Source organism: Cebus imitator, unplaced genomic scaffold (assembly GCF_001604975.1).
Source record: "Cebus imitator isolate Cc_AM_T3 unplaced genomic scaffold, Cebus_imitator-1.0 Scaffold413, whole genome shotgun sequence".
Classification (NCBI taxonomy): Eukaryota; Metazoa; Chordata; class Mammalia; order Primates; family Cebidae; genus Cebus; species Cebus imitator.
The window spans coordinates 1467703-1494878 of record NW_016107728.1 but is presented as its reverse complement, the minus strand read 5'-3'; the positions used below and the strand labels follow the sequence as shown (position 1 = coordinate 1494878).

Below are 27176 nucleotides of genomic sequence, written 5' to 3'. Positions count from 1 at the left end.
TTTTTTTTTTTTTTTTGGTAGAAACAAGTTCTAACTATGTTGCCCAGGCTGGTCTTGAACTCCTGGGCTCAAGCAATCCTCTTGCCTCGGCTTCAAAGTGCTGGAATTACAGGCATGAAACCACCATGCTGAGCTTCAAATATTTCTTAAGCTTAAAGAATGTGGTAGGGAAACCCTACCATATATTTTTCTCAGATATATATTCCTAAGCTTGTAAATCAAGGAGTAATAAATTTATAATATAAATAGTTTATTTTATAAAACTGGATGTTTATTACTAAGACTTCTACAAAAAGATCAAAGAAAAACCATGGGAGAGAATGTGGCGTGGTGCTAGACAAATATGTTAATACTGAATTTGGGAACGGAGTCTATTATTAATTCTGTTAGTCCAACTTTGTGATCTTGGCAAGTTATTTATCCTCTCTTAACCCTCAACTCCATCCACTGCTCCATCTATCCAGCTACCCATCTACCCATCTATCCATCTACCCATCCAACAAATACATCCTATCTACCAGTGCCCAGACCTTGGTGAATTAAAAGATGAATAAGCCATCAGCCCCCAAACTGGAGCAGCTTTTGATAAAACAAGTGTACAAATAATTCTACACAAGACAATTAATTGTCAGTTGGAAGTTGTAGGGTGCTAACAGGAGCTTAGTAGAATAAGAAGTCACTTCCAATGGAGAGGTCAGTCAAGGCTCCATTGAGGAGAGACATTTTGTTGCTTGAGAAAGGAGCAAGATTTCTGACTCTAGAGTTGGATTGGGACATTCCTGGCCACAGGAAAACCCAGGGCAAAGATGGGTATCAGGGAGGTGCAGAAGGCATTTAGGGAAGAGTGACAAGCCCACCGGGTGGAACAGGGTCTGAGCCGGGAGTCAGTGGCTCTTCTGATCAGACAGGCAGCCAACAGATGAGGACTGGACTGAATTTGGAGCTCCGAGGGGAGCCCCTGAAGAGTTCTGAGCAAGAGTGACTTGGTCTGGCAGCTTCACGCAGAATGGCTCTGTCACAAAAGTACCTGAAAGATGCTAGGAAGAAATCTTAGCAGTCCAAGTCAGTGGAAGTAATGTTGCGTTAGGAGGGCGGTGGTGGTGAGGGTGGGATGGAGGGACAGACAGGCTGTGAACTGGCAGAATGGAACTAGGCACTTAGTTTATCTCTAACATTCAAGCTTTCGCATTCTGGTATTTGAAAGTTTAGGGTAAGCGGGGGAAATTAACTTGAATGCCCCCCAAAATAGAGGCAAAAATAGCTTTGGATAAAATTTAGTCCCATTTCTATATATTGAAATCTCAATATCAATTGGTCTTATAGAAAAAACTGGTCTTGCAGGAAAAGTGTCAAGGAATGTTGTATGAAAAACAGACTGTATTTAGGTAAATCTACTGAAGTGTTTTAGCATTTGGTTTGATCCTTCATACATGATGCTTTCATAGGAGGAATATTTATACCACTTTCTATTTTGACAGGGTCAGAGAAGTGTGGTTCTTCAGCAATGCATCATCCAAAAAGGCCTCTCATAATACCTTTGAAAATAAGACAGGAACATGTGGGCTCGATACTAGAGCAATGAAGTGAATATAATATTTAAGTGGGGCTGATTGGTGAGCCCGTGTCCACCAAGAAGGTGGCCTCGGGGGGCCTAAAAGAGGCCTCCGAGCTCTTCAACAATTTGTCAGCATCTTAGATGAAGATACTGAAAAATCTGTATGGTGAAATATTCAGATGGAACAAACTTTTGAAGGGACAGGAGTGACAATTTCGAGATATAAAAATATCTTGGTAGGCTGGAGTAATAGGCCACAACTGACATGATAAAATTAGTAAGGAAAAATGTGAGGGCCTGAACCAAAAAAAAGACAGTTGTCTAAGTACAGGATGGTGGACATGCAGTTTAGCAGCAGCCTGTGTAAAAACCATTTGGGGGGAAGTGTTAGCTGAAAGTAGTTTCAATTTAAGTCAACTGTTTGACATGGCTGCTTAAAAGTGTGGTCTAATGTGGTGTTTACTGAAATATAGCATTAGCTCCAGCCTCACTTAAGTTGGGACTCCAGAAACACTGAGAAACATGGGTGCTTTTGATATAAACATGTTGGGTAAAGTTGCTTAACATACCAAACTCAGTTTAACCAGAGAGAAGTTTTGCTGGTAATCAGGGAGGCCCTCCCTTTAGCTAGACTGAACTAGGGAGGTTAGTAGGAAGAAACAATTAAGGACCCGCCAAACTATACTTATCCATTCTAGTAAGATTGAAGTTTGATTTTTTTTAATGCAAAGATACTAAAATTTCAGACACCAAAGACAGAGCCTGGTCAAAAGGACAATATCGTCCCTCTGTTCCTTATCAAATACAATGCTAGGCAATATGAAGATATTTCTTTTATTGTTTGTCTGAAGATGGTACTCTTCCATTGTTTGAATAGTCTGGGCCCCAAGTTGGGGTTTGCTTTCTTGATGGTTGGAAAAAATCATTTGGGTGAGGGGTACTGTGCCCATGACCCACAGCCAGCTCCCTGCAGGCACAGTAGGGCACCTCTCCCATGGGGATGGAGGTCTTCACAAACCTTTTACTACCTTTCTTCAGTGTATAAACTGTGATCTCTGGAACTTTCAGACATAACACTTAAACCTCATGTTGCCAAATGAGAAGCAAGTTTCTCCTTATTCTCTATTAGAAACATAGAAAGCAAGCCAGCATAATTTCTAAACCAAGTTGGAACTTTTTTTTAAAAAAACAGGAAATTTGTTGCTATGTGTTGTTTTCCTTCCTTGAGCAGTACGCTGTTTATTTTCAGGAAAGGGATCACACAGATCCTGGTGTACATGCTTATGAACAACAGACAAGGGTCACAGTCGCTCATTCTCATTTGCTTTCCTTGAGGGAGAGAAATCGTATGATGGGTTCAGTTGGTTTTGGCCTCAGTATAGTTTCCTGAGAGACTTCCTTAATAGGTACCCACTAAAACATTCCTTAACACAAACACACAAACACATACACACACCAAGTACATGTGTATGTGTGTGTATAATCTGACAGTCTCTGAAACCAGAGAACAGAATTTAGAACTTGTTAACAGTAATATGATGTTAAAAGGACCCGAAATTTTGTTGAGAAAAACTAATACAAACACTTGAAATTGTGCTTAGATGAGAAGATTTTATTCTTTTTTTTTTTTTGAGAGAGTCTTGCTCTGCGGCCAGGCTGGAGTGCAGTGGCACGATCTTGGCTTACTGCAGCCTCCACCCCCCAGGTTCAAGCTATTCTCCTGCCTCAGCCTCCCAAGTAGCTGGGACTCTAGGCATGAGCCACCACAACCAGCTAATTTTTGTATTTTTAGTAGAGGTGGGGTTTCATCATGTTGGCCAGGATGGTCTCGATCTCTTGACCTCGTGAGTGCTGGGATTACAGGCGTGAGCCACTGTGTCCGGCTAGATGAGGAGATTTAAGCTATTTTTAAAAGAGCAATGGATGGGTTGTTATGTGGCAGAATTTCTTCTTAGGATTTGTTTCTAATAATGAGAATGTCCCAAAGATGGTAAAGAATATCTTGACAATAGAGATTTCCTGGCAGAATTTGGATGAACAGATACTGGCTGGATTAGATGAACTTTAAGCCTCCTTCAAGCACAGGAAAATCACAGGTATATGATTTTGATTTTTTTTTTTCTATAATAGCCATAGTGTAGATGCTAACAAGGTAATCTGGAAACACATGTCTTGAGACAACGGCTTCTGAGAAACTGGATTCGTGGCTCCTTAGAAGTCAAAAGAAAAAAAATCCATATTTTGAGGGAAAGCGGATAATGTCAATGGAAAGTTCTTTAATATTTTTCCTGGGAAATGGTTATAACCATTTATGAAGCAAATCATCAGAATTATAAGGGCAAAGCGACAAATACAGCGAGAGATTTTAATAACACCTCCTTGAAGAGACTGACAGATTAATAAGGATACAGAAGATGTGAGCAACAAAATGAAGTGGTTTAATCTAATGGGCATATTTAGAACTCTGTCCCCATAGTCCCCATCAGAGAATATGCACTAAAGAAATTCATGGAATATTTAAAGAAAATTGACCATGTACTGGGCTGCAAACCAAGTCTCAATACATTTTGTGGAAATGGTGTCATACAAACAACATCCCAGACCACAATAGGTTTTTTTAAGTTAGAAATCTATAACAAAATGATTACTAAAGACTCTCATTCATTTGGGAATTTAAAATGATGCTGCTAATAAAACTCACGAATCAAAGAAGAAATAATTATGGTAATTACAACATTCTTATAACTGAGTGATGATAAAAATACTCCGTATTAGAATGTGTCAGATTCCACTACAGTTTTATTTAGAAGAAAATATTTAAATCTTGTCCTAGAAAGAAAAAAACACTGAGAATTAATGAACAAGTATCCAACTCAGGAAGTCAGAAAGTAAATAAGAGTACATCCAAAGAAAGAAGCAGAAGAAAATAATAAATGGTAGAAATTAAAATCAGAAAACAAAGATACATTAAAGAAAATGAACAAGGGAAAAACTATTTATTTGGAAAGACTAATAAGAGACAAACCAAAACTGATAAAGAAAAACACAGAGACAGTACAAATAATAACACTAGGAATGAAGGAGGGAACATAACTATAGATTCACCAAGTTTAAACCATAGCATACTGTATTATGAAGAAACATGCGCCACTAAGTTTGAAAATTTCAATGAAATGAAGAATATCACAGAATAATTCAAATTATTATTCTAACAAGAGAGAAATCTGAATAGTCTAATAACCATTAAAAAAATTAATTCATTAGTTAAAAAGCTACTCATCACTCTGCTCAAAAAAACCCCCAAACCCAATAAACATTAGATTCAGATAGTTTTAGAAAAAAATGAAAAAAAAAAATCTGTGTTTTATACCAAAACAAAAAACCAAAACAAAAAAAGTGCAGGAGATAGAAAATGAAAAAGCACTAGGATAATCTCAGAACCAAAATCCAAGACAGTAGGAAAAAGGAAAATTACAGACTACTCTCAGATATAAATACAAACGTAAAAAATAAAACGTTAGCAAATGGAACCCAACAATGCAAAAAATATATCACAACTAATGTGGATTTTTGCTAATAATGCAATGATGATTTAACTTTAAAAATGGGTGACAATAATTCCTGTTCTGTCAGTTTAAAGGAGAAAACTCCAATAATCTTATCAAAAGAATAGAAAAAGCATTCAATAAAAATTAACCCCTTTAAAATTTTCAAAAATACAAACTTTTAGCAAATTAAGAACAGAAGGGAACTTTCATAATCTAATAGTATTTACTAAAACCCAGCAGTAAGCACCATACTTCATGGTGAAATGCTAACAGCCTTCCCTTTAAAATCACTAACAAGCTAAAAATCTGTGCTATCCCTCTTTCCTATCCCCATGCTATGTCCTGCAGGTCATAGCCAGAGTGGTAGGAAAAGGAAAAATAAATACATAATAGATAAAAGATTGTAAAAGAACTAAAACTTATAATCATTTATAGATGGTATATTTGGTTACACAGAAAACCTAAGAGAAACACAGATAAATTATTAGAATTGATAAGAGGCTTCGGCAAACGGCTAAGTATTAGCTTAATATGAAAAATTGTGTTTCTATCCAGGAGCAACAGTAAGTCAAAGTAATTTTAAAAAGTTGAATACTGTGCTTTATTTCTTAAACTTCATCTCCTGCTCTTCAACAGGCACCTCATCCAGGTAAGCACAGAATAAAACACATTTATGAAAAACAAGTAACCTAATTATATTGTAAAACTCTGAGAGGCAGGGAGTATCATTTCATGGAATACCTACAGGATTCCTCTCTATTCTATTCCCATGGAAAAATTTCACTTAAAAAAAAATGAGGCATTGTAGATGGGGTTGCTTTGAACTGTGGTGAATCACACTTATTTACTGGAAAGAAACATAAGCAGGAAGTCCAGGCCTCTGCAAATTGAACTCTGCCTCAAAGGAAAAATATGGTTGACACCTTCTCTTCTACACAGCTTATAATAAAGTCAGCAGGAAGCGGCCCTCCAAAATGGCATCCCACGTCAGGAAGGAGCTGGCTGCTGTGAAGGAAGACATTGGTCAAGAGGCCGGCAGAGCTCTTAAGAAAGCTCTTGAATGATTGTTCTTCATTTACATGAAGAAAATAGGGAGAGTTACTTCTGTTGAAATTTCATTACAACCAAACACAGGATGTCATTTAAATTCTAAGAGCTGCTTGATCCAATTGAGTCCCCTATACTCTTATTGTATATTCAGGCATGTCCACTGGCATGGGGGCCTGGTCAGCTCATGTTTTTAACAGTCTTACAGAAGGAAACTACACCACATATGATTTTTTTTTTCTGCAGTTGACTTACTACCATTTTTAATGAAGTGACAATAAAAACAAGATAAAAGAGTAGAGAATGTTCTATATTCACTTGGATCTGGCTGGGCAATTCACTCAAAAACATGGGTATCTGAAAATACTAGATTCTGACGTTGTTTTAAAAAATATGTTAAAAGCCTAACTCACTGGAAACACCAAAATAAGCAAAGATAGTAGACTGATTTTGTTTGATGGATTAAACATAGCACATGCCTATAATGGAATAGTATATAGCATTAAAATCATATTGCGAGATAAATTTAGGGACTAAAAAATATTCATGGTGCATTGCCAAGTTAAAACAAAGTAGGATATGAAACATTAAGTCCAATTTGAAACCATTTTTTAAAAATTCCTAAATTTGCATCGGGAAAGGACAAAATACTAAGGATGTGAGTAACTATCTCTGTGTGACGGGCTAATAGGTGACTTTTGTTTTGTTCTGTGTGTCCTGTATCTCTAAGTACTTTACATTAGGGGTGTGTATTAATGTGGACATTATTTTTAAAAATCCACCATAATAAAAATGCCTAGAATTCATGTCACACACACATTCTTGGTAGTCTCCAAAACATTCACAAACTAAGTATAGTTTCACCACAGTGAAAACACCTAACAAAAGCCAAGTGTCCTGCTGACAGTTAGATTGGAGGACAATCTTTTCTCACTCCTGTTCTCCACTGGGCATTTGCCCTGGGGTATGGCTCGGTGCCCCCAGGAGACACTGAAAGGCTCAGTGCCATCCCAAGAAGACACTTCCTTCCTTTGGCTTACTCATACCATCAGCGGGGGACAGTGCAGACCAAAGCCCAGCATCTGGGACAGCAGGATAGGAATGAAAATTCTGGGCATGAACAAAGTTCCACTTACCACCTCTAGAACGTTGCCTCTCTGATTAGCAACTTTCTCCACTCTGAAGCATGGCTTCCCAGCCTTCCACACCAGTGCCCTATACCTTTTCTGCCAATCTCCCACTGCCTCTCACACCCGCTTCAGCCAGGATGGAATACATCTCCACATAACCGTCCATGCACTTGCCACATCTCGTCTGCTGGCCAGGCCCATGCAAGTCTTACCCTTCACATAAGCCTCCCTCTCAGCTCCTCAGGCCTGTGCTGGTCTCCCCATCTCTCAGTTCCTTGGCTTATACCCAAAACTTGATCATTTGCAGGTGAGATCGTCACATTATTTAACTGTTTCCGTTGCATGGCAGGGTCTGGTAAGGGTTGGGGCCAAGAATCTCTTTGATCCTCCCCATTGCCGCCTTCTGGTTTCTGGCCCAGGTCTGTGATATCATACGTTCCCAAAACCAGGACATAGATCTTTTAAAGAGGAGTGATTTCACTAGCACTTTTCCTGACAATAATTTTGTAAGAAATCTCTTCCTTCTGGTCTGCCTGTGTGCCTTTCTCTTTATGCTTGTCTCATCCTTAAGGGCAAAGGATGGCATTTTTCCTGCTCCTCCTTTCCAGCTCAAAAACAAATGGCTTCCTCTTTGACTTCAGCCCTCATGGAGTGGCACTAACAGAACGGAGGCTGTTCACAACAGTGCCAGGTCCTCTTGCCTGCTCACTCCCAGGCACCCAGGCACTCAGAGGGTGCTGCACCCTTGCTTCCCATTCTCATCAAGGACTCTGGATCTTTTGGTTCCTCCCTAAGGGGTCTGCGCTGTACCCCGCTGATGGTATGAGTAAGCCAAAGGAAGGAAGCGTCTTCTTGGGATGGCACTGAGCCTTTCAGTGTCTCCTGGGGGAACCGAGCCATATCCAAGGACAAATGCCCAGTGGAGAACAGGAGTGAGAAAAGGTTGTCCTCCAGTTGGACTGGAGTCCAACTGTCAGCAGGACACTTGGCTTTTGTTGGGTGTTTTCACTGACATGAAACTATACTTAGAACCAAAGTCCTCCAGGTCTTTGGTGGGCCACGTTCTACATTCATTTTTCACCCACTCATTCAGCACTAGTTCCTTAGTGCCTTCTGCGGGCCAGGCGCTGTTACGTAAACTCATGGTTGTGTGCCTTGTTTCCCTACCTACAGTGAAAGCTCCCTCGATGGCAGAGATTGTCCGCTACAATTATTGAATTGTCACCAGAGAATCTGTGTGTTCAGAAAGTGTTTGAAAAATATTTAACTGACTGAAGGGAGGAGAAAAGGAGTAAAGCAGAAGGATTCAGTTTTCATTCCATTACTCTCTCCTATGTGGTTTGACTAGAGATGACGTAAAAAGATAAGGGAAAACTCTGACTCTAGCAGACTGAGTAGAGCCTTCATTTTTTTCTTTCTTTCTGGGCCTCTGTCCAGACCAAATGAGATGGTGACGTCTGTGAAAACATTCTTTAAGTTGCAGAATATTTTACAAATATGAAGTGTCATCATCATTATGATATGCATCATCCATACCTCACTGTGAAAAGTTCGATTCCAAACAATAAGCAACCAAATTGCCGCATTTCTGCAAGCTCCTGCAACCAGCAGCAAAATACAGCCAGAAAAAAAAAGCTGACAGCCTGACAAAACCCAAACGGAAAATTAAAATGAGCAAGAACAGCCACACACCCAAAGAGAGAGCAAACCCGCACTACTTGGAGGAGGAAATCCTCTAATTGCCTCCACACTCCTGCTCACTTCCATCTGCTTGCATTTAAGGAAATCCAACTACTGGGCTCCTCGCAGCTGGGGAGAAGAAAGATCTGCGTCCTAAGCGTCTGGATGGCTGCAGCAGGCAGGGACCGATGAGGACAGGAGACCCACAGGCAAGGCTCAAAGGCACATCTAACAACAAATTTAATGTGTGTTATGCAAAACGCCAAACCAGCTCTCCTGGCGGTGAGGTCACACAAAATAATAACGGAACTCATCCTCAGGAGAAAGGTGGCAGTGGCGTGTGTGGGCAGGAATGCTGCAGTGAGCTCCTCACACAAAGAAGCCTATAGGCCTCCCCCAGCTGGGAGCTGCATGGAGCCCAGGCTGCAATTAGGTTTCCTGTGGGGAAGTGACTGGAGACATAGGCACCCATGCTCCTCACTGCGGGATAACTAAATTGCCCTTGGCAAAACTTAAGTGCAATCATAGTTTTTAGGAATGCCAACCTTTTGATTCCAGTCTCACTTTGACCATTTCTCCCCTGCTCTCCCTATCTGAACCTCACCAGTCCTATTCTCCAGTCTGCCCCCGGCCTTCTCGCTTTCTGCGCAGCCCACCACCTATACTCAGGACCTCACTGTGCCTCTGTAATCAGACGGATCCCCTAAGGTTCAGGCAAACTATAATTTAAAAAACTCCACATCTTTGAGAACAGGCAGTTCATTTTCAGAAGATGAAACTGTGGTGCAGGGATGCAAAGACAGGAGGTGTGTTCACATCACCAGCCAGTGGCAGGGACAGGGCCTGACAGCACATATCTACAAGTCATCATACATAAAACAGAAAAAGGACACCAGCACTTAGTGGCACTTGTTACGAGCCACAGACTAGGCAGGGTGCCTTCATATACTTTATCTGAGTCCAAACCTGACATTAATCCTGTGAATTGGACTCAAAGCAGTTAAGCCACTTTCTCAAAATCTTTCAGCTAGTAATGATGACGTTGGCATTCATTCCCAGGTCTGATTGCAAAGCCTGTTCTTCCCTCTAATCTGTACTGCCAAAAGATTTCAGGGTGAAGGAAGCTGATGGAGTAGTTAACTCATGAGATGGGTTTCTCTTTGTGGCTTTATACCTGCTCGTGGCCTAGTGAAAGGAGAACAGTATCACGAATGGTTTGAATAGCAGTGCACTGGAATTCTGGAATATGAAACTGGAAATCAGTAGGAAAGGTTGTTATTGAAAATATCTTGGTTTCCTGGTGTGACAGTAGTCTTATAATTTGTGGGGACCCTGGAAGATTCTGGAAAGGTGGGCTTTGTATCTCCAAGTGGCTCCCTCCTCCACAGCAGTCTAAAACCAGAAGGGTGGAGCCTTCCTGAGTGATGACCCCTTGGCTCCAAGCACTGAAGGGTGGAGTGGATGCCACCATGGCAGCCAAGCTTAGGAGGAAGAAAGGCAGGTGCAGGGAGCTCCGGGGCTCTCTGCAGGGTTGCGAAAGGGGGCTGCTAGCTGCTTGCCCAGGATCTCCTTGTACCTTTAGAAAGAAAATGCCCCCTGGAATCCCCTGGACAGACTATCTGCTTCCAATAATCACTCCCAATGCTGAGACTACTCAGCAATCCCTGGTCAGGCCAGCTCACCATCAAAGCAGGACCTGCATTACATCATGGGGGAGTGTGGGTGGCTTGATGTTTTTTATGTAGTGTAAAGAAATTGGTTATGCCCTTCGTGAGAACGAACAGCTTCAACACGTAGGCTGTATGTATGCAAAATGTTCCTTTGGGTAAATGGTAAAAAGAAATCATCATGGAATCCTAACTAAGTGGCCTGAACTGAAAAAAAATAACTTGTTCATTTTGTCTGGCTCTGGCTTTCCATGAGCAGCAGTGAGGAAGCTTCCCAAGCTGTCAGCCACAGCTGGGGCCACCCTGGGAGAGGCTTTGCTTCTGCTCTGGTTTTCTGAGTTCTCTAAGACCTCACCAGTTAATGTTGATTACTTACACCTCTAAGTAATCTCTGTTTTATTGTAAACCACAGTAAAATTCTAAGCCCCTCAACTTACTAAGTGGACCCTCCTCTTGACCAAGGGGATCCAAAGAAACCTGAAAAACTAGTGCAGGCCATGAAGGGAAGGTGGGGGTCGCCTCATTATACCCTCCTTCCTTTGGAGTTCAGGCACAACTGGCCGGCATGAACATTAAGAAGAGACCCTGAGGCTGACAGAACAGACTCTTACAGTAATATGATACTAACTCCAACCTGACACTGGCATAACATCACATGACAGATAACAGGCCCTAAAAGGAAATCAAAATATTTTACTCTACAATATATTTCCTTGGTGTATTTTGAAATGGCCCTGCAAAGCTGTCTCTTGTGGGTAAGTGGAGTCAGGAGGTCTGGAAGATAAGATTCCTTTCATGTGGATGAAACCTCGAAGAAGCAGGCTTCAGAGACCCTAAATGTAAATGTCTCTTACCAAAAGTGTCCAGGAGTGTCCAACCTTTTGGCTTCCCTGGGCCACACATAAAATATACTAATGATAGTTGATGAGCTAAAAAAAAAAAAAAAAAGTCCATGCATTATTTTTGTGGTATGTGCCACCACAGATAACTAAAAAGGTCCTCTCATTCAAATGGCTGGACACGGGTGAGAATCTCCTTCCCTTACTAGGTCTCTCTTGTGACTCTGACACCTTTGGTAAGAGACATTTACATTTAGGGTCTCTGAAGCCTGCTTCTTCGAGGTTTCATCCACGTGAAAGGAATCTTATCTTCCAGACCTCCTGACTCCACTTACCTTAACTCAAGCTGATTTCAACTCTTCAGGTAGCACTTAACTCTTTGAACCAATTGTCAATTAGGAAATATTTAAATCTACCTATGACCTGGAAGTCACCCCCTCCTTCACCCTCTGGACACACACTGCCTTCGAGATGTCCAGCCTTGCTGGCCAAACCAGTGTATACCTTACATATGTGGGTTTATGTCTTCTGTCTCTGTAAAATGTATAAACTCAAGCTATAACCCAGCTATCCTGGGCATATGTTCTCAGGACCCCCTGAAGCTATGTCAAGGGTCATGTTCCTTAACCTTGGCAAAATAAACTTCTAAATTGATTGAAACCTATCTCAGATACTTTGTGGCTTACACTTGGTTTACTATTTTTAAGGTCAAAATTCAACCAAGTCTCAAAGCTATTTCTTTGAAGCAGATATCAACAGGATAGGTATCTGAAAATAGCCTGTGTGTCTTGTCCGCTGCTTGATAGTAAAGACAAAGTTTGTTTTTGTTGGAAACCTCCCAGCATTTTATTGTGAAACATTTCAAACACAGTTTTCATAATTTTACACTGAATAACCATGTACTTACCACACAGATTCTCACATTATTATAACATATGTGCTTTATCACATAGCTATGCATCTATCCATGCTACAAAACTTTTTCTAAAGTTTAGCTTAAGGGGGCAGGGCAGGGGGAAGCATGCTTTTCAAACACTTCTTGGTGTGAATTCCTGCTTGAGCACTTACTAGCTGGTGTGTAATTTCGTAGAGCTTCAGTTACCATTGTTATAAAATGTGAGTAACAATGCCTACGGGTGCTTTGCAGAGTAAATGTGATAAAGTATAGGAAGTGCCTTGCACACGGTCAATTCAATATGCAGTAGGAACACATAACCAATTTTTAGTGCTCAGGCTATGCTATCTATGAAAGGAAATTGAATTAGTCAAAAATAATGACAATTATCAAGCTATAGACGAAGCAAGAATGGCAGAATGTTGATGATCACTGTTGGAGCTGGGTGAGGGTGCATTGGGTCCATTACGTTACACTGTTTACTTTCTATACATTTGAGATTTTCTATAATAAAATGAATAAAACGTTAAAAAAGCAAATCAGTCACTGGATTTTGTCAAGCAAAAAAAAAAAGGATACTATATTTGAAACATTTAATAAGAAACCTCTCAGGAAGTAATAAGCGGTGATACTGGGGTTACTGGTGCAGGGTTGGGAGGGGCCCACATCTCGCTCTCACAGCTGTGGGGCCACTTGGGGTGGGGGAGGATAAGCCTCGGATATTTTGTAAAAGCTCCCCAGGTAATCTGGTTCACTCCTGAGTGAGAACCCCTGTACTGGCAGAAAAGTGTGAAACCACACTTTCCAGCATATTAATTGTGAGAATACGTACTTTGCATAATGCAAAGCTTGTGCCTCTAGCTAATTTGCAGGCAGATGACACAGTGTGAGAAGCCTCTGATTTAGAATAAAAACTATTTGTAACCAAACAGCCTCCCTCTGTTAAGTCAGGGGTGGGTTAACTGAGGACCTAATTAGAGTGCATTCTCCCACATCACTTATCAACTGTCTTAACTCATAGAGCTAAGGGGTTCCTTTAGTGCTTTCAGAATTGGGAATCTGGAGAAATGTGGAGGAAAAAAAAACCCATGGACAATGTTAAACAGAAGTAAAAGGAAATACTGCTCTTTTAAAAAACAAAATGTCACCCTCCTGTTCTAGCTCCTGAATTCCTTCCCTTCCCCACTGTGGCTCATTCTCTCTTGTTCCCCTTTGCTGGCAGCTGGAGGCAAGGAGGGGGCTGTGATGGAACCGCTGGGTGAGATAGTATGTGTCTGGTGTCCTCTCAGTAAGCCTGAAGTGGCGTCTTTGTGGATGTGGAGGCAGCTAGAGTAGACAAGCCAAGCTGGGCCACCACAGGGGAGCAAGGCCATTTGCTATCCTGTGGGTTTCCTGAATGAGGCCAGGAAAGAATGCTTGTAACAGAGGAGACCTGCACACAGGGCATGTGCACACATGAGCACACACACTCTCAGAGGATTGAAAGGATTTTTATACCTATGTGTGATGGACTGAACTGTGTCCCCTCAAATGCATGTGCTAAAGCCCTAATCCCCAATGAGACTGTATTTGGAGAAGGGGGCCTTAAAGGAGGTTAATGAAAGTTAAATAATCAAAAAGGTAGGGCCCTGATCCAATAGGACTGGTGTTCTTTTAGGAAAGGGAAGAGACAGCAGGGGAACATACAGAGAGAAAAGGCCACATGGGGACACCAGAGATGGTGGCCATCTGCAAGACAAGAAGGGAGGCTCACCAGACCCTGACCCTGCTAGCACCATGTTCTTGGACTTTCAGTCTCCAGACTGTGAGAAAATAAGATTCTGTTGTTTAAGCCACTCAGGCCTTTCCCCTGACAGAAATGCCCACCTGAAAGAAACTTTTACCTGCTTCTCTGGCATGTGTTATCTATGAATATGTTTAAGACTTATTCAACACTTTAGTTATTTTTAGGCACCTATGATGAAAAACACACAGTGTTGGACATAGGGGTAAATTTTCTAGCCTGAGGGACTAGGAAGAAGTGGCATTTAAGGTGAGCTGGATAAGCAGAGATTGACTAGCAATAAAATAAAAAAAGATGATCCTTGCAGAAGATTAGACTTAGACCCTAAGCGATAGCAGGAAGGCATCCCAAGAGGTTAGAAAATGAGTGTTCAAAGCCCTCCAAGGGCAAAGAGATGGCTGGGTTTTGCTACAGGATTACATTGGAAGTAAAAGAGTTAGATGTGATAAAGAGGTGGGTTGGACAGACAGATCATAAAAAGCCTCAGACACCAGGTTAAGGTGTTTAGGACTTTCTTGGGGAGTAACAGAAGCCTTGAAAAGTTTTGAAACGAGAATTACAAGATTGATACATGTGTAAAAAGGGAAAAGTGAAAGACTTGACATAGAGTAAGCACTTAGGAGTGTCAGGCATCATGTCAGCACCATATTTCTTCTTTTAATCCTCAAAACAGTATCATTTTGGGCATGAGCAAGTTGAGTCACAGCAGGGTGGTGACTTGCCCAAGACCCCAGTGGAGCTCAGATGCAAGCACGTGCCAGTAGCAAAGTTAATGCCCTGCCCATCCTGCTATTTAACCTGAAGCCCACCTCCCACACCATCATCTACTTTCCTCCCAGTCAGAACCGTTATTTTAAGAACAGGGCATGTAATGTACATTGCTTTTAGGGTTGGAAAGCAGGCAGATTAACCACAAAACTTTCCAATGCACAGGGCACCTCTAAAAATATCATTCAGCCTTCTAAACAAAGCCATATGTAAATTGGTTCTTGATGTCTGTATTAGTCCATTCTCACACTGCTCATAAAGACACACCTGAGATTGGATAATTTATAAAGGACAGAGGTTTAATTGACTCACACAGTTAAGCATGGCTGGGGAGGCCTTAGGAAACTTACAATCATGGCGGATGGGGAAGAAAGCACATCCTTCTTCACATGATGGCAGGAAGGAGAAGTGCTGAGCAAAGAGGGAATAGCTCTTTATAAAACCATCAGATCTCATGAGAACTCACTTACTATGATGAGAACAGCAGCATGGAAGTAACAGCCCCCGTGATTCAATTACTTCCCACTGGGTCCCTCCCACAACATGTGGGGATTATGAGAACTACAATTTAAGATGAGATTTGGGTGAGGACACAGCCAAAACATATCAATGTCCTTTCTTATTACAACACAGTCAAAGGGTCAAGTTGGGAATTCTCCTATTATATCCTTTAGTATCAAAGTAACCAATGATCAGAATTTACACATAAAGCTGCAAAAATGTATAGGGGACATAGTGGTCCTGGTAAGTAGCCACCCCAACATCGACTATATTTTTAATGCAATATGAACAGCTGCTCTCAAATAACCTCTGCTCCCCAAATCCAACAAGATCACCCAGTATCCAGGAAAATACAATGCTATTTTCTGTGTTTGCCTTTAAATGACAGAGTAAGTCATGCTATTATCATCTGATCTTTTGATCTAGCTGCTCTTCTATAATTTCAGGTATATTGAAAAAATGAGAATAAAAATTAGGTTGAAAGAGTTAATGCCCTTAATATATAAAAATCAAAACATACCATGGCATATGCCAGCAGAACAACTCATACTGTTAAATGTGCTCTCCTTCAAGGGCAAAGATTTTGGTATTTTGGAAGCAATAATTACAAGATTACTTTCAATAGTCTAGGAAACTATGTGTGTACTCTAAGATACAATTGTGGCTAAAGGTTTGTTAGAAGAGAGACAAAACTACTGAAAGCATCACTTCTATTCAACGTACTTGCTGTGCTGTGCACCTACCGTATGCTGGCACTGAGACCTACACTGGGACTAGATAGATCAGGATAAGCAAAGTGAATCACTTCAGGGGATGCTAAAATCCCCTTAAAACTAACGAGGGTGTAAAAAACTTTTTCTTTTTGACTTCAGAATCAAATTCTGAGAGCCATTTCTTTGAAAAATAGGCAGCATACTTTTCACTTCCTTGTCTACTGACACCTCAGGAAATCATGTGCTGTGGCTTTTCTGTGAAATTTTCCCAGCACAGCCTCTCTCTTCTACCTTCCAAAGGCAGTGGGATGGAAGTGGGAAATATGTGCAAGTATGTACTCGTGCACACGCATGTATGTGGTTGTTCAGGATTCCTCCCTTTTTGCTCTATAGATACATTATACTTTTCACAATGCAGCATAATTGTTGGATATAGTTCTTATCCATTAAACAAACTCCTTCGACGTATATGCTGTGTCTCAATGTATCTCTGTTTTCCCAGGCTAGGAACAAGGCCCAGCATTGTTTCTTACATGTTTATTGAGTGGATGAATGATTGTTTCAACTGTGAGCTTTGTCTTCAGGCTCCAGAGTGTTTGACAGTGAAAATATTCCTCATGGTAGTACAAGCAAAAACTTTCAAAAATTTATATGCATGTGTACAAACAGATTTCAGGACAAGCTTATTGATGTATAATTTATATACAGTTAAGTTCTCCCTAAGTATTGGTAAGTGGATACAATTGAGTAAGAGCAGGTGGTTCCTACACACTTACCAGGGCCCTGTTCTCAGGGACTCTAAATGAATGGAGGGACAGTGAGGACTAGGAACCTGGATTTTTAATATCTTCTCAGGTGATTCTGGTAAAAACTTGTCAAGAGTCCCTGAAGCAGATGATGCTCTGCCACTATATTTTATATTTCCTTTCCTTTTCTCATCCCCACGCCCATCCATCACTGTCAGTCAACTACTAATACTGAGGATTAAACCAAAACATTTCTGCTCAGCACCATACTTGGAAATAAAATCTAGGTACTCAGCCACTTGGCTGGAGTCAACTATAATTTTTGGTTATTTAGCAGAAATACAGCTGCTAAATGACATTTTGAAATGAACATGAGATATCCACTTAAAGCAATAAAAAGGCTTTTATTTATTTGGGATAAAAGGATTGTGATTGGGGGCTCTAAGTGTGTGTTACTACAGGGAAATGGTGGGGTAAGAGATGAAACCAAGCCGTTCACAACAACATTGTTCTAACTCCAAATGCACCATCACACCTAAAGTTTTTTAAATGGTGGATTTTAGGGGATCTGTGAATAGTGAGGTTGACATCAAGTCAAAATCCGAGGAATACAGCACTGAAGGGTATTTAAGAAAATTCATTTGTATTACAGAAGGGCTGGCTTTGCAGTACCATCCTTCAGTTAATGAAAGATATGAAAAAAATATGATCTTCTCTAGCCTTCACTTAACTAAGAATGTTGGAAGATGTGGGGTTATGGCCTCTAATTAACAATATGGGACAATCTTTTCCCCATTTGAATTTCAGTTCTTACAGATCAGGGTTTGTATTTGGGTAAAGTCTATCACAACAAACCCCAGGAGTCTGTCACAATTCTTTTGTCATTTCTTCCTCTGAGATTGTGATTATAATCTAATAATTCAAGTAGTGGGGTCAGTGGTCAGAGACTTGACATTTAGTGAAAATGGAATCTAACCTTTACTGATATTTCATTGTGAATGATGCTCAAAATGGGACTGATGTATTGGGAGAGTATCTGACTAGTTAGAAAAAAGAAACTGGCCAGGCCCAATGGTTGATGCCCATAATCCCAGCACTTTGGGAGGCCGAAGTGAAGTCAGGAGTTTGAGACCAGCCTGGCCAATGTGGTGAAACCCCATCTCTACTAAAAATACAAGAAATTAGTCGACCATGGTGGCACACACCTGTAATCCTAGCTACTCGGGAGGCTGGGGCAGGAGAATCCCTTGAATCTGGGAGGTGGAGGTTGCAGTGAGTTGATATTGCATCATTGCACTCCAGCCTGGGCAATGACAGTGAAACTCCACCTCAAAGAAAAAAAAAAAGAAAAAAGAAACCTAACTGTTGTTAATCAAAACAGAGGTATAACTGGTATAAATACCAGATTAATGCCTACTTGTTTTGCTGAGTCCCTTGGGGAGATTACTAGCTAGTAAATATTTTATGCATCCATTAAGATGGGACTTTAAGAAAGAATGACTTAAAAAAAAACTCCTGGCTTTGAAAAATGCCAGTGAATTACTTCTAAGAGAAAGAAAATCATGGAAACTCTGCTGTGGAGAAATTTAAAAGTATGCTTTACACTATCATTTGCAGGCAGTGTATGTTGGTCTCACCAGCTGCCAGGACTTGTAGAAAACTGCTGAGCTAGCAGTTATGACCAAACCAAGCATCTCTCTGTAATTAGAGTTAGCTGGTGGGGGGGAAATGGCACAAAGGGGACAGAAATATGGGGTTTCAGACTGGGGGGAGAGCAAAAGAGCAGACCAAGTTTCTTTTGAGATTTAAATGAAAGAACCTAGCTGGGTGTGACCTTGGACTATGTCTTCCACACTGCTGTGCTGCCCAACACCGTAGCCAGTAGCCACACTGAGCACATTTCAAGTGGCTTGTCCAAATTGAGATAGGCTGCAAATGTGAAATACACGTGTAATTTCAAAGACTTGGCACAAAAAGATCTCAGTAATTTAACGTACTGACTGCATGGTAGATGATAATGTTTTGGACATATAATATGTCCAAAATACAAAATTTAAAATTTAATTTCACTTAAAATATAAAATTTAATTTCACTCATTTCTTTCTACTTTCTTCTAACCTGGCTTCTAGATAGCTTTAAATTGTCCATGGTACTTGACTTTGGTTTCTGTTGGACAGTGCTGATTGAGATCTTTGCTTCTTCACTTGTTAAATGTGGCTGATGGTGGGATGCTGGGGTGGTTCAGATGGGAAGAGATATTGTGGGTGACAAGGTGACATGTCAGGTAAAGCATTACAGTGGATGCTTGTAGACTGAAAACTTTAGCTTAGGGAGTATGAGGGACAAGCACAAGAGACCCAAGCTAATCAGGTCTTTCCTAGTTTATTTTGTGTTCTTATATACCTGTGACTGGGAAATTCATAAAGATGAGAGGTTTATTTAGCTCAAGATTCTGCAGGCTGGCAAGTTCAAGTAGCTATAATGCTGGCATCTGCTCAGCTTCTGAGGAGGGCCACGTGCAGGGTCAAAACATGGCAGATATGTGTGAAGAGGCCAAACTAGGAGGGGTGTCCTCACTTTAGAAGAACCCTAACCGTTCTCTCGAGATCTAATTCAGTCTTGGAAGCATGAGAACTCTATCATAAGAATGGCACCCAGCTGCCCATGATCCAAATACCTCCCAACACTGCCACACTGGAGATCAAATTTCAGCATGAGATTTGGTGGGAACAAACCATAGCAAGGTCTATCTGAGTCCTTCCCAATCTCTATGTGCCTCAGGTGGTTAACATGTGAAATGAGAGGCAGGTCCAAATTCTTGCATGATGAAGTAAGTCTGGAGGAGCTCTTTACATGAGCCATTCCCAGTCACTCCAAACTCAAGAATAATTCTGCTGAAAACAAGTAGAATGACCAACAGAGATCTGTAGCCTCTGCCAGGACCCATCTGGAGAAGCGCTGCTATTTATGTTAGATCTGCTTCAGGCCTTCTCGGGGACTGAGCTGACAGAGTTCCTGTGACGTGTTAACACAGTAAAAGACACACAAAGAACAAAGAGTGCAAGATGGGAACAACAGATGTCACACCCTTCTTAAGGACTAGGAAAAACTCAGAAAAGAAAAATCCTACAGATCATGATATGCAGAGGGAGAGGTATTTACTTTCTTTTAAACTTACATATGAAATACCTACTATTGTACTGTTAACCTACCAATTAAAAAATCCAAGATTTTATAACAACACTGTGGCCTATTAAATAATCCAGTTAAATAACACTTCCATGAAACACAACTTCCCCCCTTCGAAAAATCAAACATTCCCCACATCAAAACAGTATCACTTCCCAAGCATATTAATTTCTGTGTAAAAGAAGATGTTAAAAACAAACATCCAAATGACAGACAATGAAAGACATTTATAAACAAAACCGTGGCCTACCCAAGCCTGCCTCAGACAGCAGTAGTGCTGATGCCGAAAACTGGCAACTGGGCTGATGAGTTTCATGTGTCTGAATTAGTCACTGCCATTGAAAAGTCAGGATGGTTAGCATAAAGATCCTGGTTTCTGGCCGAGCACGGCCCACTCGTCTGAGGTCCAGCAGCACCTACCCTTTAGATGTGGGTAGCATGTGCTTCTCCAGCTGCAGTCTCCTGGCTGACTCTCCTTGTTTAGGGACCTACGTAGTCTGGTAGGTACTTGTGGACTGAGGTAAGAACTCTAGTGGGGGAGGCATGGCCAGAGGGGATGAGAGGGAACATGGAATTGTTGAAAAATCCTGGCTTTAAACCTGATAGATATGGCTTGATCTTAGCTCTCTCATGGAGGCTGGATGACCCTGGGCAAGTCACTTCACTAGTCTAAGCTGTTACGAGGGAAGAAAGTGAAAAATGTTCTACATGTGAGGAGACTGTGTGGTGGGGAGTGTGTAGTAAATGCTTTGTTAAAGTAATTCCTTCTTATCCCAAAGGCAAGAAAAAAAAATGTTTAGCCTAATCTATATTACCACAGCAAAATCCAGGTGACCACCAAGGAAATGGCTAGAAAACTATCACTGTAAAAATCTGAAGGCCTAGGTCATATACTACAAATAATTCAGGAAGAGAAAGGAAAGAGTAAAAAATATCAGACAATATCCCAAAGTAATAACTGAATCGGGAGAGGATTATCCATGGTTACTCAAGCCATTGGATGAAAGGAAAGCTGGAGCAGGATGTTCACTAATGACCCACATAACAGCCTACTGACGATGTATTAACTCAAGGTGCACCTTGACAGTGGTTAGGTCTATGACCATGTTACCTAAGAGATGAAACCTAGCACTGAGGATCGTGGAACAAGGTGACATCTTCTGCCCTCTGATGTGATGCAGTATCAGGTGCATTACATCACTTATAAAGTATTCTTGCCAAAAGATGTTTAACCTCCACTTAATAACAAGCCTCTAGATCTAACAAATTTTAGGAAGAGAAGAGCAAGTTGAACAATGCTGTGAAGAAGCAGACGAGCCCAGAGTATAAGACACTCTATAGCACAATAAACTCTTCAAAAAGTCATTTTTCAAAAGTTATATGATGAATGAAGGAAAAGTTATCAACCAAATTCATCAAGTGTATTTGATCAGTTACTAGATTTTTGGGGTGGGCGTGGGGAGAAGTAAGTTATAAAATATTGTTTGGACTATATTGTTGAAATTTGAATATAAATTGAATATTGGATACTATTATAAAATTATTATTAAATTTTTAAGATGTGGAAATAGTATTACAGTATGGTTATATAAAAGAATATCCTTATTCCTAGGAGATGGGTGGTGTAATATTTAGAGGTAAAGTGTCAAGATGTTTGCCGCTTTTAAATGGTTCAGCAAAATTTTACATAATATGTATAATTTATATATATAATGAGAAGAGGGAATAAAGCAAATGTTGCAAATGTAGAACAAATGGTGAATTTAGGTAAAGGACATAAAGTGTTTGTTTTACAATTCTCCCAGCCAGCAAGTTTAAAATTTTCCAAAATAAAAAGTTGGGAAAGAAACTGGGAGACAGGGAGAGGGAGAGGGAGAAGGAGAGAGAAATACAAAACAGGAAAGGAAAAAAAGGCGAGATAATATCACTACTCCTTCTCTCCCTCTTTCAGAATCCCTTCAACATCTATATTCAGGTCAGTTTCCCTGGGTGTCTTTTCATTCCATATGGTTTTATTTTTACCAATTTAATAAATTTCATTGTGTGCACATCAAACTGATGCAGCCATTGTCTCAGCTCCCTTGCTGGCTGACATCAAAACTACACAAAGCTCCAACAGCTCCTGTAAGGATTCACCAGGTAGGTATGAAGTCTGAGATAACAAATAAAAAACTTCTGAAATCAACACCTAATTTGCTATCAGGATGGTTTTTAAGCCAGGTAGATGTGAGGCTGTGGTTAGAGCATCCTACTGGGCTCTCATCTTTTCCAAAGACAGTACTCTCTCTCACACCTGCACTGGACACTGATGGAGACAGGACAGGTACAATACAACATGCTGGCCAGCCAGGCCACTGGGGTTTTAGAGAGTTTATTTCCACACGAAGTGTGCTATGCCTGAGTTCTGGTGCCTGGGGCAGCAATCGTATGACCTGCAGAATAGCCACTCTGAATTCAACTTTCAGGGAGTGAGAGCTCCCAAGAAGTGGAAATGAATTCTGTGATGCCTTTAACACAGAGAGGGCTATAAAGGATGTGGATTCAGACAGTGCAGGTGTGCATCTGGCTCAACTGCATTCTAGTACAACCTCAGGGCAGTGTTTCTCAATAGGGGTGCTATGAACACTGTGCTAGGGACAGCTCTTCACTGGGCAGGACTGTTCCAGGCACTGCAGGACATTTACCATCCCTGCCCCACTTTCTCTTGCATCATGTGCCAATGTTACCTCCCAGTCTTTGTGAGGACAACAAACCCCTCCCCATCCCCCACACACATTCCCAAACGCCTCCTGCCTTAGACATCAGCTAAATTCTCTGAGTCTCCAATTGGCGATAACATTGATTGCCCTGCCTAGGAAGTGGTTTGGGAAGATCAAATGTGCTTCAGCTCCTTTTTTATTTGAGATGGAGCCTGGCTCTGTCACCCAGGCTGGAGTGCAGTGGAGTGATCTCAGCTCACCACAACCTCTACCTCCCAGGTTCAAGTGATTCTCCTGCCTCATCCTCCTGAGTAGTTGGGATTATAGGCATGTGCTACCATGCCCGGCTAATTTTTGTATTTTTAGTAGAGATGGGGTTTCACCATATTGGCCAGGCTGGTCTCCAACTCCTGACCTCAAGTGATCCGCCCACCTCAGCTTCCCAAAGTGCTGGGATTACAGGGCTGTGCCACTGTGCCCAGGTAGCTCTTTACAAACCTAAATGAGCTATACAAATGATAACCTAATATGCATCTGCACATGCAGCTTGCCATAAGAGGCAGGGCTGTGGGGTGGGACCAACCACCTGGATCCCAGGTGGGAGCTAATACAGTCTTATCTCTCTAGTCATGCGCTAGAATATGTGACAGCTACTTGTTCTGAAAATGTTTCCCCTTAATAAGTGGGAAATTTTGGTTTTTAAGTGTTGCTATAGATAAAAACTACAGCACAGTGTGAATTTTAGAGTGAAAGCAGATGGCAAATACTTGGGCGATTGTAGCAGAGGAGCAGGATGGCCTCCCGCAATGCAGCTTCAAGGAATCTGGTTTAGAATGTTGCCAAAACTAACCTGGAATGAAAATGATACTCCTCTTGGTGAGCAAGTGATACAATGATTGTGGAAATTACTTTAGGAATCAAGATTACACAGTAACACAGAAGAGACACCCTACCCTCCTAGGCACAGGGCTGATTTTCAAAATGATGTGCTTTAGGGATCTGTTCTTTAAACCTGTGAGTGATGCTTATGGAAGGGAATCAGTCTTAGAGGTTGGGCCAGACTGTTGCATGCAACGTCAGATGGAACTGTAAGCCCTGAAAAAAAAGCTGAGAATGGAGACTGGAACAGGGATTCTCACAATTTAGGGTGCATAAGCACCACCTGGAGAGGCTGTTAAGAATAAAGCCACACACCCACCACAGGGATTCCGTGTCATTCTGCCAGTCTGGGGTGGGCCAGGATCTGTGCATTTAACGAGCTCTTAGGCCGATTCTGAGGCAGGGGCCCAGAGGCTGCTTGGGGAGACTCACGGACACCTCTCCAGAGGGCTCTCTGGTGGGAGCCTCTGCCTTTAACTCTCCCCATGGGATATTCTGGCTCTCATGTCATGGCCTTGATGACTCGGAATTTAGGTGAAAGCATTTCTCCAGCCCCTAGGTCTGGTTGGGTTTTGGGTTACAAAATTGTCCGTTTTCACTCTTTATCTCGGGTCCTCCTCCCTTGTACACACATTGTGTAAATAAGAAGCTAATTTTATTTTGCTGACTGACAGAAAGTTCTGACCTCTCCTCGAAGGCCAAAAGTCCTAGATATTAACAGAGAAGTGAAGGAGGTACCAAAAGGCTGGGATTGAGGAGGAAGAGCAGGTGAAAGACACAGTCTTTTTTTTCTTTGGAGATGGAATCTTGCTCTGTCACCAAGCTAGAGTGCAGTGGTGTGATCTCGGCTCACTGCAACCTCCACTGCCCGGGTTCAAGCGATTCCCCTGACTCAGCCTACCAAGTAGCTGGGACTACAGGCGCATACCACCACATCTGGCTAATTTGTTGTATTTTAGTAGAGAAAGGGTTTCACCATGTTGGCCAGAAGGGTCTTCATCTCCTGACCTCATGATCCACCTGCTTTGGCCTCCCAAAGTGCGGGGATTACAGGTGTGAGCCGCCGCACCCAGCCAGCAGTCTTAAAGAACAAAAGTAAAATCAGACAGGTACCTACCCTAGGTCATAAGCCATCAGCAAAGGCATGGAAATGGCCCCTGAGAATCACCTAGGGGGTTGGACTGGAGCAGGGGCAGTGCTGGTTGGGACACACAGGGTTGCAAATAGATAGTTTTCCCATAGATACTTCCATAAAAAGATCTAGTGCCAACACAGTGTTTCTATCACTTCTCTCAACTCTGCTTATTAGTCAGTGTTCGTGAATGCCTCCAAATCCCATTCATCTTAAAAACAGTAGACTGATAAAGTCTCTGTATCTCTGGACTTGGCCATCTGAAATGAGATCTTTTATCTTCACCTTTTCTGGCTTTCCAGAATACATTTTCATAGCACTCTTGCAAAAGGAAAGACTATCAGAAAAAGAAAAATGATGGGTAGTAAAGTTGAAAGAATATCATACCACAGCTTTTGGTAAGAAAATATTTATGTCCACAAGCACACACCACACCCTTGCTGGGAATATATTACTGGCCCAGAAGCCGAGTGAGTGCATCCTAAAATATACTTCACAAAAAGCACCATTACCCTCCCAAAATAGGCCCTATAATTAGGTAAAGTCTTTTGCAGTGAGTTGTCTTGTATCATAAATTGACATGTGTTGCTTTAATCTCCCTGTTTCAGCAAATGTAGCCATATTGGGCTAAAAAAGCTCTCAGCGACTCACATTTAAACCAGATTGTGGTGTCACTAGCAAACTGATGCAAATAAACAGCCCTGTGTACCAAAATACTCAATCTCAATCATCTGTAATGAGATCTCTCTCCTCCCTAAGCACATTTTCATCACACCAGAACCGCCTTGATTCAAAAGGAAGGACTAGCCCAGATTGAAATACCGTTTAATCTTAGAGGTCATCGAACGACTAACACATCTGAAGAAGCTGGGGTTGAAATTCAAAATACAAGACAATCTCTTTTGTGTAAATGCTGGGATCATGTTGTGCGAGTCTTGCTTTTATCTTTAGTTGACTGTCATTCCGTATAAGTCGTCAGAGGCCCATCTGTCTGTCTGAATTGATATAGGTCATTTTTTGCTTGGAGTCAGGGGTAATAGAAGAGATAACCTCTTAGCAGCCCTTCCACTCAGATGATTTTCTGAACGAATGTCTTTGTGTTTTCTTAGTGGTATATTTACATATAATCAAATGTTAAGATATTTCAATTTTTAAACCTTCAAGATAATAAGTACTTTAAACAGTTACACTTTAAAAACGACTTACAATCTCAGAGTTTTGTCAGCTTGGTATTGCTGAGATTTCGGGCCTGCTTGTCCTGCATGTGTGCCCGAGTGTGTGTTGCTGATCTGTGATATGTATTTTAAGACATTTATCAGCATCCCTGGCTTCCAACCACTAGATGCCACTAGCATACACCCTCCTCCCTCCCCTAGTTGTGACAACCAAAAATGGCTTCAGATATTACCAAACCTCCTCTGGGAGGGCAAAGCTGACCCAATTGGGAACCACTGCTTTCTCTATATGTATTTATGTGTTTATATATCTCTCCTTGGCATAGCCAGAAAAAAGAAACCTAGGCTTTTCAAGGTACTCACCGGTTTTAGTTTGTTTTTGTTTTTCTTTGTTTTTGTTTTTGTTTTTGAGATGGAGTTTTGCCCTTGTTGCCCAGGCTGGAGTACAATGGTGTGATCTGGGCCCACAGCAACCTGCAACCTCTGCCTCCTGGGTTCAAGCAATTCTTCTGCCTCAGCCTCCGGAGTAGCTGAGATCTGCAATCTCATGTGCCACCACATCCAGCTAATTTTGTATTTTTAGTAGAGATGGGGTTTCTTCATGTTGGTCAGGCTGGTCTCAAACTCCTGACCTCAGGTGATCCGCCTGCCTCCGCCTTCCAAAGTGCTGGGTTACAGGCGTAAGCCACCACGCCTGGACTGTTTCAAGAATTTCAAACTTCCTATGACTTGTAATGAAGAGTCGGAATCTGTGATATAGTACTGCCTCTAAAGATTTATCAACAGCACCATGCTGTCTCAGACTGAGGGTGCCAGGACCTGCCTTCATTTCAGACAAGGCCTGTAAAAGGATGTGCTGCGCCTGGGCTCTTTCTTGCGCTGCCACTCTCCTTACTTTTAGGAGCTCCTTTCTTAGAAGACTGCACTAAAGAAATATTTTATGGTCCATTACCAGACACTCCATACTGATTGTGAAGGAAGAGGACTGGGTGTCTGTTAACAGCATCCACAGAAGCAATGCACCTTCTGTGCTCCTCCTGGGCCAGACCTGTGGGGCAGATTGGCTAGTGCTGGCTGAGGTGCACAGGAGAGGTGTGGGGAAGCAGAGGCCTCCTCATGGAGCTCTGCCAGATGGGGAGAGGTGTGAACACAGCATCAGAGGACAAAGAGGCCAGGCACGGGAGATGGTAAGTTCACCCAGAGAAGAAAAGATGAATGAGGAAGGACAG

General features: G+C 41.6%; 1 protein-coding gene across 4 annotated transcripts in view; it reads right to left on the bottom strand.

The window, feature by feature from the left end:
• Positions 1-27176, bottom strand: part of FYN (FYN proto-oncogene, Src family tyrosine kinase) — a 217153-nt gene that overhangs the window by 93969 nt on the left and 96008 nt on the right. Inside the window, exon 1 of one of the 4 annotated variants that reach the window (XM_017509254.2) lies at positions 5952-6036. The exons of the other annotated variants lie outside the window; for them this stretch is intronic. The gene's annotated coding sequence lies outside the window, so the exon portion shown is untranslated. Of the gene's footprint in view, positions 1-5951; positions 6037-27176 lie in introns of those variants that run through there. 4 annotated transcript variants of the gene reach the window in all.